Here is a 12665-nt window from a genome sequence, read left to right on the forward strand (position 1 = left end):
GTTCTAAAATTTTCTTGTTTATGATTTTGTCTGCTCTTGCCTCAAAGCTGGAATTGGTTGTATCTGTTTTTTCTAACTTGCCCGCTTCGTCAGCTACCCACAGCACACAGGCATTGAGATGACTATCCTTGGCATCTGTTCCGTACGTCAAGAGATTTTCCAAGTAGGCACGGTAAGGGTATGTATCCATGCTGCTGCTGACCAGTTTGTTATTCAAGTACAAATCCACTGAGCTGAACAAGGAATGCATGAAATTGTTGACGGGACCTATTTCGTCATCGTCTTTTACTTCATTACCATCCTTATCTACAACTTGGACTTTCAAGTACAAGTAACTGCTATTCAGATCGATGTAATCTTCGGGCTGACCCTTGATTTCAAACTCGATGGGAGCGGAATCGGTCAATGAGGAGATGGGATTAAATTCCACCCATTGGGATTCTTGCATGGTCATCATGGTGGGGGGCATGGCAAACAGATCCAGTTCCGTCTTGGAACAGGCGCAAGACTCTCGGTGCATCATTTTGTTTTGTGTTTCAATAATCGAAAACGTCTAAGTCTCGAACGGTTCTTCTTTTCTTGGCCTTTCTCGCTTGAAGTCTGGTGAAAGGGTGTTTTCTTCTTCGTCGTCTCTTTCTGCCTTGTCCTTGCTGAATGCTTGACTCGGTAGCGTGCAGGGCATTTATAGGTGTCTCTCGTCGGCCTAAAATGTCTTTGCCCGTTTGCAGCAAGACATTTTTGCCAGCCCTCATGAAGGCTTCTTTAGGGTTTTGTTTGTCGATGATGACATTTTGGAGAAATTCTTTGCCTTGTGTCAGTGCCGCATCTTTCAAGGCGTGCAATCCGCGTGTCACCATCGGTTTCAACACCGGGGCCACCGAACGAAAGGCCGATTTTAACATGTCTCCTAAACCGTGTCCTCGTTGTCGAGCCACCCCTCGGTACACTGGATACATGACTTAAGAGTCGTGAGAGAACCGTTTTCGAAAATGGAGTTTCACCGTGACTTTTCCTTTGGTGAATGGAATATCTTGTCCCAGATCTCCTTTTATAGTAATGTTGACCGTGTCCAAATACGACTTGCTGACAGGTAAATAGTGAGGATGGACAAATTCGCGGTGGACGTGGTAAGTGTTTCCACCTTCCTCGTCAGCGTTCGTGGCAGAATCCACTTTGAAAGGAATGACACGCAGTAACGGCACGGAGGTGTGTCCCACCACGTTATATTCCACCACATCGGAATACACGAACATCAAATTCAGTCCTTGGTTCAGTTCTACCGGGGTACGAAAATACTTGGCAAAAGAATCGTTGTCGAAAATGCCTGATGATTCGCCTTTTTGTTCTACATGCTTCCTCAGTTCCATGTCACCACCCAACATGTCAAACAATCCAGGATGAAATACAATGGTTACGATTTTAGACCGTTCAAATTTCATCAAGAAGCGACGAGCTACTTTGTGGTACTCCATGGTGACACTTTTGTTCCTGACATTGGCATTGACATTGGCATTCTTAAAAGCTTCCCCAAACACACTATTAAACTTGGTAGCCATGGTGTTGACCAAATGTTGACCACTGAAATAATAGCCTGCGGGAATCATAAAGATGTAGGTCCACGTTTTAGTTTTCTCATTATAGGTTTTATTGGTATATGTGCTACTAGTCTTATCCAAATCTTGTTGCAAATGTGAGTCATGAACTTCCACCGTAAAAGTATTTTGATTGTTAATGACATTGAGGACTTGGGTCGGGTGAATCATTTCTACCAAAGCCACTTCCCAATGGGCTTCGTGATCTAACGGGATGGCTTGAGGTAATTTGGCCGTGTAACAGCACAACGTGTTGTTGGGAAACACCTCCATGGAACTGTCACTGGGTAAGGTTAAGTAAAATTGGTTTTGGTGACTCATAATTCCAGAGTTCTGTGGCTGTCCGAGGGGTTAGTGGACGTCAGAGGCGTGTCTCCGCCCAAAATGGGGTTCTGGTTGTGGTTGTTATTGGAGTGGTGACTGGCACTGACACTGGACACAACGTTCCCGTTTGAGGAGAATTTCAGGGAGGGGTTGGGAAGCAGGTAACCGATGCAACTGCTCAATAAAATGGTCCACAATTGTTTATCTCCTTGTTGCAAACTCAAATTGGCAATGGCTGCCCCGATGACACAATACACCACGAAGATTTGGCAGAAAAAGACGATTTGCGTTTTAGGCACACGTTCTCCACACCACACCCACAAAGGTTGTTTTTGTAAATCTTGCACAGAAGAACTAGGGGAAGAAGGACTGGTCGACGTAGCTGCGTCTGATGTGTGAAAGGGCATGATGGTCACTTCTTCTTTTTATAGTCGATGACTTGCGAAGCGTCGATCCAAGAATCGAAACTGGGTGGATATCCTTTCCAACGTACTTTGACTTCTTTGACACGTCGTTTGCCCACTTTACGGGTTCTGCGTTCGAGAATGCTTTCGATGTCGTACACGTCGTCTTCTTTTTTGGTGACACGTTGTAACTCGGGCAAATAAAATGTTCCTTTGAGTACTTCTCCGTTCATGTCTTCCAATTTATAGACGGCAGGATGACGACCATGCACTCGTCCAGTGACGCGAAACAGTTCGGTCGTCCAGTTAGGTAAGTAACCTTTGTCGAAAGTGCGTTTGGTTTTGCCAATGCGCACCCAATCTCCTACGGTCAACTCTCCACTTTTCTTGGGGACAGCCCTCGTCGGGGACGTACCGAACAGGCGCTCGAACACCAGCACTTCGTTGTCGGGAGTCACGTCTTGCGGGGCACGTCCGATGCTTCGATGGTAAGATTGGTTGTACGCTTGCACCAGGTGCGGTAAGATGTCGATGTACTTCAGAGTGTGGTGATGCGTAAAATATTTCCACATGCGTTCTTTCAAAGTGCGTTGAAAACGTTCCACGATGCTGGCTTTGGTTTCGGGATTCTCGGTGGTAAAAAAATGAATGTCACGTTTCTTTAATTCTTTTTGGAAAGCTTGGTTCAGAAATTCGGTGCCTTTGTCCGTTTGCCATCGAAGAGGGCGACGACCACTTTGTTTCAACACCCGTTGCAGGGCTCGCACTAACTCGCTGCTGGATTTGGAAGTCAAAGGCACGACCCAGGCAAATTTGGAAAAGACGTCGATGACACAAAACAAATATTTGTAACCACGATTGTAGCTGGCCAAATGAGAGACATCGGCTAAATCGGCTTGCCATTGATGATCGATACCTTCCACTCGGGTGCGACTTCTGGCAAACTTGCGTCGAATGGGTTTGTGTAAAGTGTAGGTAGCTTGTTCTTGTAACCATCGTTGCACTTGAGGTAAACGGAGACTTTTCAATCGCGTTTTGGCAGCACGATACAATTTTTGAACTCCTGCGTAACCTGCAGGATGGGAGGGATCGTAGTAAATGCTGGCTAAGACTTTTTCCATTTTTTGTGTGGATTGATGTGTTAATAAGGCACCCACTCTTGGAAGAGGCTACTCTTTTTCTCTTGGGGTATTTTCTTGGATTGCAATGCTTTGCGTGTGCGGCCAGCAATAGGTGTCGAAGATGAGGAGGATGTCTGAGCGGGGGATATCGGTTCTTGTTTCACTTCTGTCTTCACTTCTGTCTTCACTTTCTTTTTCTCTTGTGAGGAAGAAGGGGTGGCCATCATCTTTTTAATCCATCCAATTCTGGAGGTAGGTGGTGTTGTTAACTTGCGTACTTTTTCTGGTGGAGTTTGAAACCCTTCTTCTTCTTCTTCTTTTCCTTTTTCTGTCTTGGTCACGGGTACTGGTGGTACTGGTACTGGTACTGGTACTGGTGATGGTGCTGGACTTTTCATCAAGGTCTTAAAATCTTTCAAAGTGGGTAGAGCTGTTTCGTCTAAAGCTTTCTGGTGAAAGAGTTGCAGTCGTTGCAAGAGTTGACCGTACTTTTGAGATTTTTCTGTTTCGGACAAATCTTGGCGATCCAGCAAGGATTGCAATTCGTGTTGTAACTGGGACATCTCGCTCAAATTGGGATTGGGAGGTAAATGCGGGGTGCGTTGTTCTTGCCACCGATGGTATTCCATCCATCGTTTGTAAGGCACTAAAGCTAGTTTTCGTCCTTCCATGGGGTTGTCAGGGGTGAATTCTGAGATCTTGGGACTTCCGAAGGCCTTTTTATCTTGCTCCCACCAGTCCTCCCAACATGGTTCCCAAGACTCCTTTCAGTATGGGGCCTAACAAGAGAGGTAAAATACCTCCACGTTGGACCAACATCTTCTTTTTTTGACGAATGGGAATTTTCTTTTGAACCATTTTCCGAAGAACGTGACGATGTTTGCCTAAGCATTGTTTCTGGTGTTTGGACAAAGGGATCGTGCCTTTCAAAACGTTCAAACAACATTCGCACACGGTATCGATGACCTCTTTGGAGGCCGTTTGAATGAGTTTTTTTCGTAGGGGTGGAGAAGCTTTGGACAGGACAGATAACAGGTCCCCATGTTTGGCTAAACGTGGTGGTAGTCCTTTCCTTTTCTTTCCTTGGGGTTTTCTGGAGGGTGACATCTTTGAGTCTTTAGGAGCACCTAAAAACACTGATACCCTACTCGGTCACAGGCCTTTTTTATACTGGAACGCGTCGCCACTGATTGTCTTTACGTTTTATCAGTTTGAGGACAGGCATGACACGTCGTGCAGGGGTACGTAACGGACTAAATCGAGCCAGTTCTTGCTTGGACAAATCCAGTAAACTTTGTAACATGCCCGATCTTTCTTGAACTTTGATTTTGGGAGAAGGTACTTTGTGAGCAGCAGCCACTGCCGCTAAATGGGAAGGTCCTGCCACTGGGGAAGTTCTTTTGGGGGTCATCAACGGAGAAGTTCTTGGTGTGATCAACGTCTCCAAGTACTCTTCAGTTCCTGGTGACATCAACGGAGAAGTGGACGAACGTGAGGCTGCCGGAGACGCTGTGGCAGGTCGTGGCTTGCGAGTGTAAGGTTGCGTCCTGGCCGAAGTGCCTCTCTTGCGACTAGTTTTCTTCTTCTGTGGACTTTTCTTTTTCTGAGGACTTTTTCTCTGTTTCTTTTTCTGGGGGCTTCTTTTCTTTTTCCGGGGTGATGGTGGTGGTGTCTGGTAAGAGGAGGGTCCCGCCACTGGAGAAGTTATTCTTCTTGGGGACTTGGTCTTTTTCTTTTTCTTCTTGGGGCTTCGTTGAACTTTTGTCTTGGGGATAACTTTGGGGGCATTAGGATCCCATCTTAAGAGTGAGCGAATGATGACCCCTCCTAGAGTACCGCTCCCTCCAGGTTTCAAAATGATTTGTTTTTTGGTTTGAGTGTCGATGCGGGGATCGGCCAGTTGGACCAAAGCGACTTTGTTTCGATCGAAAAAGCGTTGGGTTTGATGAGGAATCTGAATGATTCCTTGGAGTAATTGACGTGCCGTCACCGTGAACCATCGTAAGACTTCTTTGAGACTAGCTTCTAAGACACGGGCTCGTGTTTGTGGATCTTTTTCTCGACTGATGCCATACAAGGCACGAATCAATTTGACGGGAAGGTGAGACTGAAGGGACGTCATGTTCACACTGTGTGAGACAGACGAAAAAGGGTCTGAGGTTTTTATAGATTTTTTTATGGGGAGTGAAATGAAGTCGAGGACGGAGACGTGTACAGGACAGGCCCTCCGTCTTGGCACCAGTGGTGAAACAAGTGGGTACGAAATCGCAAATCCTCGGGGGTCGTAGGTTTCAAATCGACGAGTAAATAGGCGTGTGGCGTTTGAGTGGCATCGTCGTACGCCTGAGTCAGCCAAGGCGTTCCTAACTGTTTGGCTAAGACTTGCACTTGCGATTTATCTCGAGGACTTTTAAACAAGACCACGTAATGCGCATTGAGACTGATGGTGCGATGGGCTTTACTTTGTTGAAACAAATTTTGGGTGATGTAAATGACACTGGCATTACGGTGATGCCCTTTGCGCGTGAACCACAATTTAATTTCTTCTTCGTCTTCTCCTAACATGTCGTCGAAAATGACCAAATGGGTTAGACGGGAGTCAGAGACGATGCCGTCGTCTTCTTTAGGAATGCCTTCCACAAACACGATGGAATCGCCTTGACTTTCTCGCAAGAGGCTGTACGCCGATTGCCACTCTTTGTAACACCACACGATCCGTTGAGGGGGCCGATCGATCAAATGATGTTTATGTTCGATCAAACGTTTGACGAATTCGGTTTTGCCTGAACCGCTAGGTCCAGCAATGAGCATGTTAAAGGGATGGCGAAGATACAAAGCCTCCCAACTGGCACGATCTAAGTGTTCGTCGATGACTTTGACAGTAGAGGAAGAGGGAGCAGAGACAGCAGAGGTAGCCATGGTGTGAGAAATGTCACTTGTGACACGAAAAACAAACAAGACAAGAGTTTATATACTTTTTCAGAACACGTTTATTGAATGTTTTTTTTCAAACATGAATACGAAAGACAAAAATACATAAAAGCCAAAGGCTTAAGTACAAGGATAAAAGGCACATGATAACGATGAATGTGGAATAAACACAAGTGTCTGTACAACAACCACATGTTTTGGGTAATGTTCTAACCAATTCAACAGGGGGTAAGGTCACACAAGTGTCCTCCCGAAAGGGTCTTTCAGGTCTGTCCACGACAGTCCTGTCCTGGGTGACGGGTTCTTCTGGCACCGTCACTAACACGGGTTGAAAAGTAACTTTTTTCCTTGAACAACTCTTGTGCATACTGGGCCACTTCTTGGGTCCAAGCCTCAAAATCCCATTCTTTCCAGGCACGGACATCTGTCCAATGGGGATGTAAGTCACAAGCTACACACACATCGTCATACACGTCTTGGGTAGCTAAAAGTTGACGAATCTTTTTTTCCTGTTGAGGTCGAGAAGTATCCAGATGAAAACGCAAGGCTTTGAGCAAAAGGAGTTTTTCGTGACCATTTAAGGCCATGGAGGTGGTAAGTACTGATCGTAAAGAGTCCACAAAGAATTCGCTGGTAAACGAAATCCCAAAAAACAAGTCACTAAGACACACACCACTTGTCGTCCCAAATTGAATGGATACAGTTCTTGTAATAATCGATGGTAATGATCCACGGTTTGAATATGGTCATTGAGTTCCTTCCACGGAATCTGTTGGATGACATGTGACATAAGTCGTGGCATGGCAGCCTGTTTTTATAGTCTCTTTGTTTCGGAAACAATACACGTACTTTCTAGCCAGAGATCTTCGTTCTCCAGTAGGGAATCTAAATCTTGCATACTGTAACCGAAACTTCAGAGTTCGTTTAGAAGTTTCCTCTTCCTCTAAGTAGATTCCACGTAAAATATGTTGATAATCCTTTACCTCGTCTTCCTCAATGTATTGCTGTAGGTGAATCTCGAAGTAACCAAAATAATGAACATTTCGATCATTCACTAACTCAAAGTGTTGAACAAGGTCTGACCACTGAAACAATTTCTGACGAATCAGTTCTCTTATACCATTCAGGTACCAGTGGTTAAAGATCTGGTGACGTAACGGATGCAATTGTTCTTTACGTTTGACTTGTATTTTCACCAGCTCTCGGTAAATGCGTTCTCTCAACTCCACGGGCAAAGCACGAATGTTCTCTAGCAAAGTATCCATGAATAGGTCATACTAAATCCTCTTTGGTCTGACACAAGAAATGTACTCTTTGCACAAACATGGTTTCACTTCAGTGTCAAATTTAAATCGTTGAGTCACTAATCTACACATTACAATTCGTTCAGAAGTTTCCTCTTTCACCAAGTTGACATTGTGTTCAAGATGTTGGTAATTCGTTAACTCTTCCTCTGGAATTCGATGCAGTACGTTTACAATGATGTAACTACAATCGTCCATACCAAACCAATCCTTTTTAAAACTAGAGGATCGTTGATCAATGTCTGTCCGATGGAACACTTTCAATTGAATCAGTCCTTGTATAGCCTTCAGGTACCAGTGGTTCAAACACCGGTGACGTATCGGATGCAATTGTTCTTTACGTTTCACTTGTATTTTGACCAGTTCTCGATAAATGCGTTCTCTCAACTCCACAGGCAAAGCACGAATGTTCTCTTGTAAAGTATCCATGAACAGATGATTATGGTAAGAAGTTACTTCAATGTCTCGGTCCCACTAAGGGTAAGTAATGACAATTCGGTGACCATCGAGCATGTTCTACGTAGGCCGAATCTTGCGGTTCCCAGTGGTGAAGTGACACACCGCAACTGAAGCACTTGACTTTATCTCCTTCGCCCAAGTAGAAAAATCCGGCTCTGGCTAATTCTTCGGGGGTCGGTCCTCCCAGATACTTAGGCCATTTTCCTTTGAACGATTGAAGACGATTTTCAAAGTCGCAGTATTCCGACGAACGCACAGGAAACGAATATTCGTTTTTCACAGGTTCGTTTCGATGAGGGTTGAGTGACATGGGCAGGAGTTTGCTCAGGGCTGGATGACATCCGTAGGGAGGTAAACGTGAAGGTCGACATTCCCCTTTAAAACGAAACCCAGTAAAATGTCCAAGAGGACGAGCAGCATCGCTTTCGCATCCCTCAGGTTTGACACGCACAGCATCACTTTCCATGATAGGGGTAGGGGCACTAAAGTTCCCATGATGCTTTACGGCATCGCTCAGGTCACAAGGTACAGCATCGGTCCCATCGCAAGGCTCACAATCGCATTCCACTTCCGAAGCCTCACACTTGAATTGTGCCCTTCTAAACAACTTGTTTTGTGTTTCTCTGAAAGTATTCATCTTGTTTGCTCGGTCTTGGTAGTCACAATGAACTATCGATCTTGACCATAGCCCCCTTTTTATACTAGTCGCAATGCAGTCTCCAGCATGTACATCTTTCCTTTTTTACGTTTTTTATGTCCTGTTCTGGAAGGTACCGTCACTAAGGTACCGTCAACATTGTACCGTAGTGTGATGGGTGGAAAGGCCATAGAAAGGTAAGGGCAGTGCGGAGACCATCGAGTATGTTCCAGAATAGCTGAATCTTTATAGATACATAGATCCATTCGTAACTTCAGTCCGCAAGCGAAACACTGTACCTCGTATCCCAATCCTGACTCAGGTCCCAAGTAGACAAATCCTGTTCTAGCTAAAACATGCGAAGAAGGTAATCCTTCCCTATCCGTAGGCCATTTCTGAAACGTGTCCAATCGACGGGCACAATCACAATAGTCAGGTAAGAAGACTGGAAAATGGTAGGGTTTGAACTTGGAGTTCTCATCGGGTTTCTCACTCGATTCTTGCTGTGGCGAAGTCATCTTTCTGGCGGGGTAACTATCCTCTTACAACCAATGTTTTATACCAACGTGTCCATACGGTAAGGTGAAATGATTGGGAAGTCGAACTCGCTTCTGGTATACGATTTGATAGACTTTTTCCAAAGGTCGACTGACGATGTGGTGAGTGGGTAAACGTACAATCTTGTTCGGTTGGTGAGTGGTCACTTTAAAGTTTCCATCCTCTCCCGATTGCAAGGCTTCTTTCAATACCCCAAAGTTGACCACTCGACTGGTACGATAATTCAGAGTCAGTCCTTTCACTTTGCACGTCGTGTGCACTTCTCCTTGTTTGTCCCGGTATTCGTAACCGTAATTTTTGGGACCGCCACTGACGAAACTTAGAATCTTGTCGTCGGGATGTTCGTCTGTCCAGGCTCCTAAACGGTCTCCTTCGATGTTAGGGTGATGTTGAATCGGGTGATGGATGTAAATGCAACTGTCCGTGTCAAAGTACAGGACGCGTTCCCCTAACAGTTCTAAAGCTTCGTACAATTTTAAGCGAGCATGGGCTGTCACGTAAGCCGCAATGATGACATTTCCAAAAGGGTCGTCTTGTACAAAGTCCAGATCTTCTTCGTAATTGACCAAGATCAAATTCTCTCGAACGACGTCCACGTGTTTCATGTATTTGGTTTTGTCGTGAATCATCTGGAAGTAGCGGGAAGGTTCTGTCAAATATTCCGTCTTGGGTAAACACGGTCGTTGTGCCATTTTACCCCACAAGCAATTTAACATCACTTTGGCAAACGATCGCCTGCCTTCGTTTTTCTCGATGTGGTCTAAAGTGATGCCTTCTTGTTCGTGGTATTTCTCTTTGAATTGTATTTGGTCTTCGGGAGTGTGACACCAGGAAGGATAGCCGCTGGCTTCTTGCTTCAGTTTCAAAAAGGCATCCACGTAGTCTGCGAAAATGCCTTTCTGCGTGGGGTCACCCTTGCGGTACTGTTGTGTCTTGGGAAAGTGGCAAATTTCGTACACTTCTAACAGTTGGTATCCCATGTCCAGAGCTTTGAACAATTCTACGCTGACCCAAGTTCCCGTCAAGGCCCGTTCTTCCTGGCTGTGATGACAAGGTTGGTCCTGGTTGCACGTTTCGGCACAAGTACGGCACAAGGGAAACATCAGTTTGCCTTGACAATGGTGAGGTAAGACGGGATGGTAGAGGTTCGTGGGAGGCAAAACTTTACACTTGATCAAGCCTTCGTATTGTCGAATGTTGACCAGGTCGATGTGTTCCGTCAGCAATTGCGGGTGCCCTACAGGAAAGCGACAATATTTGCACACGTAGGGATACAGCGAACACACGTCCAAGTATTTGATTTCTTCTCCTATTCCTTCGTCGGCTTGGTACAGCAAACAGGTGGCATTGGTCCTTCCTCCGTACAAACTATCCCTCGGGTTCAGCGGGTCCATGAACTGGTAACTTTCCACGAGGCGTTTAAACTCGGGATCGGTTTTCAAGCGGTGATCGTATTCGTGTTCCCACATTTCCACCACTTGGTATCCTTGCTGTTCTAACTTTAGGCGTCGCTGACAAGTGTCCTGGTACAAGTCTTCCATGGTTCGTTGCAAAAACTGATTTTTAGTGCCACGGTCAGGGTAACAGACGGGACATCCGTGAAATAAGCAACCGTTAAACTCGTACACGATCTTGGGGTTTTCTAAGTCCCAGCCATCGACCGAATACGTTCCGATGGTCTTTTCGCCCCCTCCGTTGCGGGCATGCTGAATCCACTTGTCTTCCTTGTCGCACAAGTAATGTAACCAACGTAGGGCTTTGACCGAGTATTGACGCTTGACATAGTGGGTCGTTTGAGGACTGATGACAGCCACGGTGTTTTCAGGCATGAATCGTTGGCGGTACACTAAGGAACACGCTTTGGCAATGGTGCAAGCTTCTTTCAAAGGATCGACCCCTCCGTGTTCCATGAACAGTTCTCGAAATTTTCCACAGCAACGCCGTAAAATGTCCACGTCGGAACGACAATACTTTAGCATTTCTTCCTGAAAGTCGAAAGGGTCCGAGGCGTGAATCTGGTACCAAGCGTAGAAAGCTTCTCGTTGTTCGGTACGCATGTTGTCGGGGTCGTAATAGTGAGCCTCAGGTAAGTGGGGTAGAACGGCGTGTTGATTGGCTTCCGTATTGAAAAAGTGTGGAAAGTACCCTTTAGCCATTTCTGTCATTCCAAACGTTTTAGGCATTCGACTCAAAGGCATGGCCAAATAGCTCATCGAATCTTTAAACTGTACTTGTCCCACTTGCATGAAAATGATTTTGGCTCCGTTCAAAGTCACTTTAGGACGCTCGGTGCCTTGTTCCGTATAGTACCTCAAAAGAAACTGTCCATCGTATCCGGAGAAATTGTGAGCCATCACTGTGGCATGGCGATGACAATCTCCGTAACGTTCGATGTCCTCTTGGCTCCACGTCTTGTCGACGGGGTCTAAGACCCATTGGGCAAAATCGGCTAACGTGTTGGGTCCCCGAAAGATTTTTTCACGCCCTCCAGGACTCTTGCTGCAGTGAGGGCAATGACTGAAGATAGGTTCTTGAATGCACTTCTCGCACGCTCGATGAGCCACGCAGAAATTAGGAATGTGAATGCCGGTTTCTTGCATGCATTCGAAATCGAAAAAGATGAAATTGCCTTTCTTCTTGTGACCGTCCTCTTTCTCTGGTGGGGGTTGGTATTTTTGCACGTAACATTGGTGTTCCAAGTCCACGATGTGGTGACAAATGTGACATTTTTTCTTTCCTGAACATACGTGTGCCTTGGTATTATTGGTACGTATGACTTGTTCACACGTAGAGCACAATCTCAGCAGTTGACAAGCGCATTTCTGCTGTGAACCTTGCGTTTTCAGATGTTGTTGGTAACAGGTAGGGCTGACAAACGTGCGCAGACAAGTGGAACAAGGCACTGGTTCTTCGCTCAGACAGGGTGAAGAGGCCAAACATCCTGTGCATTTCGATCCACAATGCTTGTGTTGCTCTCGATTGTTATAACCATGGTCACATTTCTCACAGTAATAACCGTATTTCAGGAATCCGGTGATACTGGTAATGGTATCGAAATGTTCATCGTGATGATAGACATGAATGTATTTTCCGTCCTTAAAGTCTTGGCCTCGAAACAACAGAGGTCCGCGCACTTCTTGAGGGTGCACTTTCAAGGTGTAGCGTGGAGCTAGGGCATCTTGCAATTTTTGCATCTCAGGAATGCCACAGGGTGTGTCTTTGGACAGGCCAGCTTGTTGCAACAGAAGTTCTGCTTCGTTTCGTTGTTTGGCTAGATGGGAACGTTGAATAGTGTTCCAGGTTCTTTTCCATTCTACCGTGTCGTTCTTGTCGGC

Source organism: Sinohyriopsis cumingii, chromosome 14 (assembly GCF_028554795.1).
Source record: "Sinohyriopsis cumingii isolate HCF-2022 chromosome 14, ASM2855479v2, whole genome shotgun sequence".
Classification (NCBI taxonomy): Eukaryota; Metazoa; Mollusca; class Bivalvia; order Unionida; family Unionidae; genus Sinohyriopsis; species Sinohyriopsis cumingii.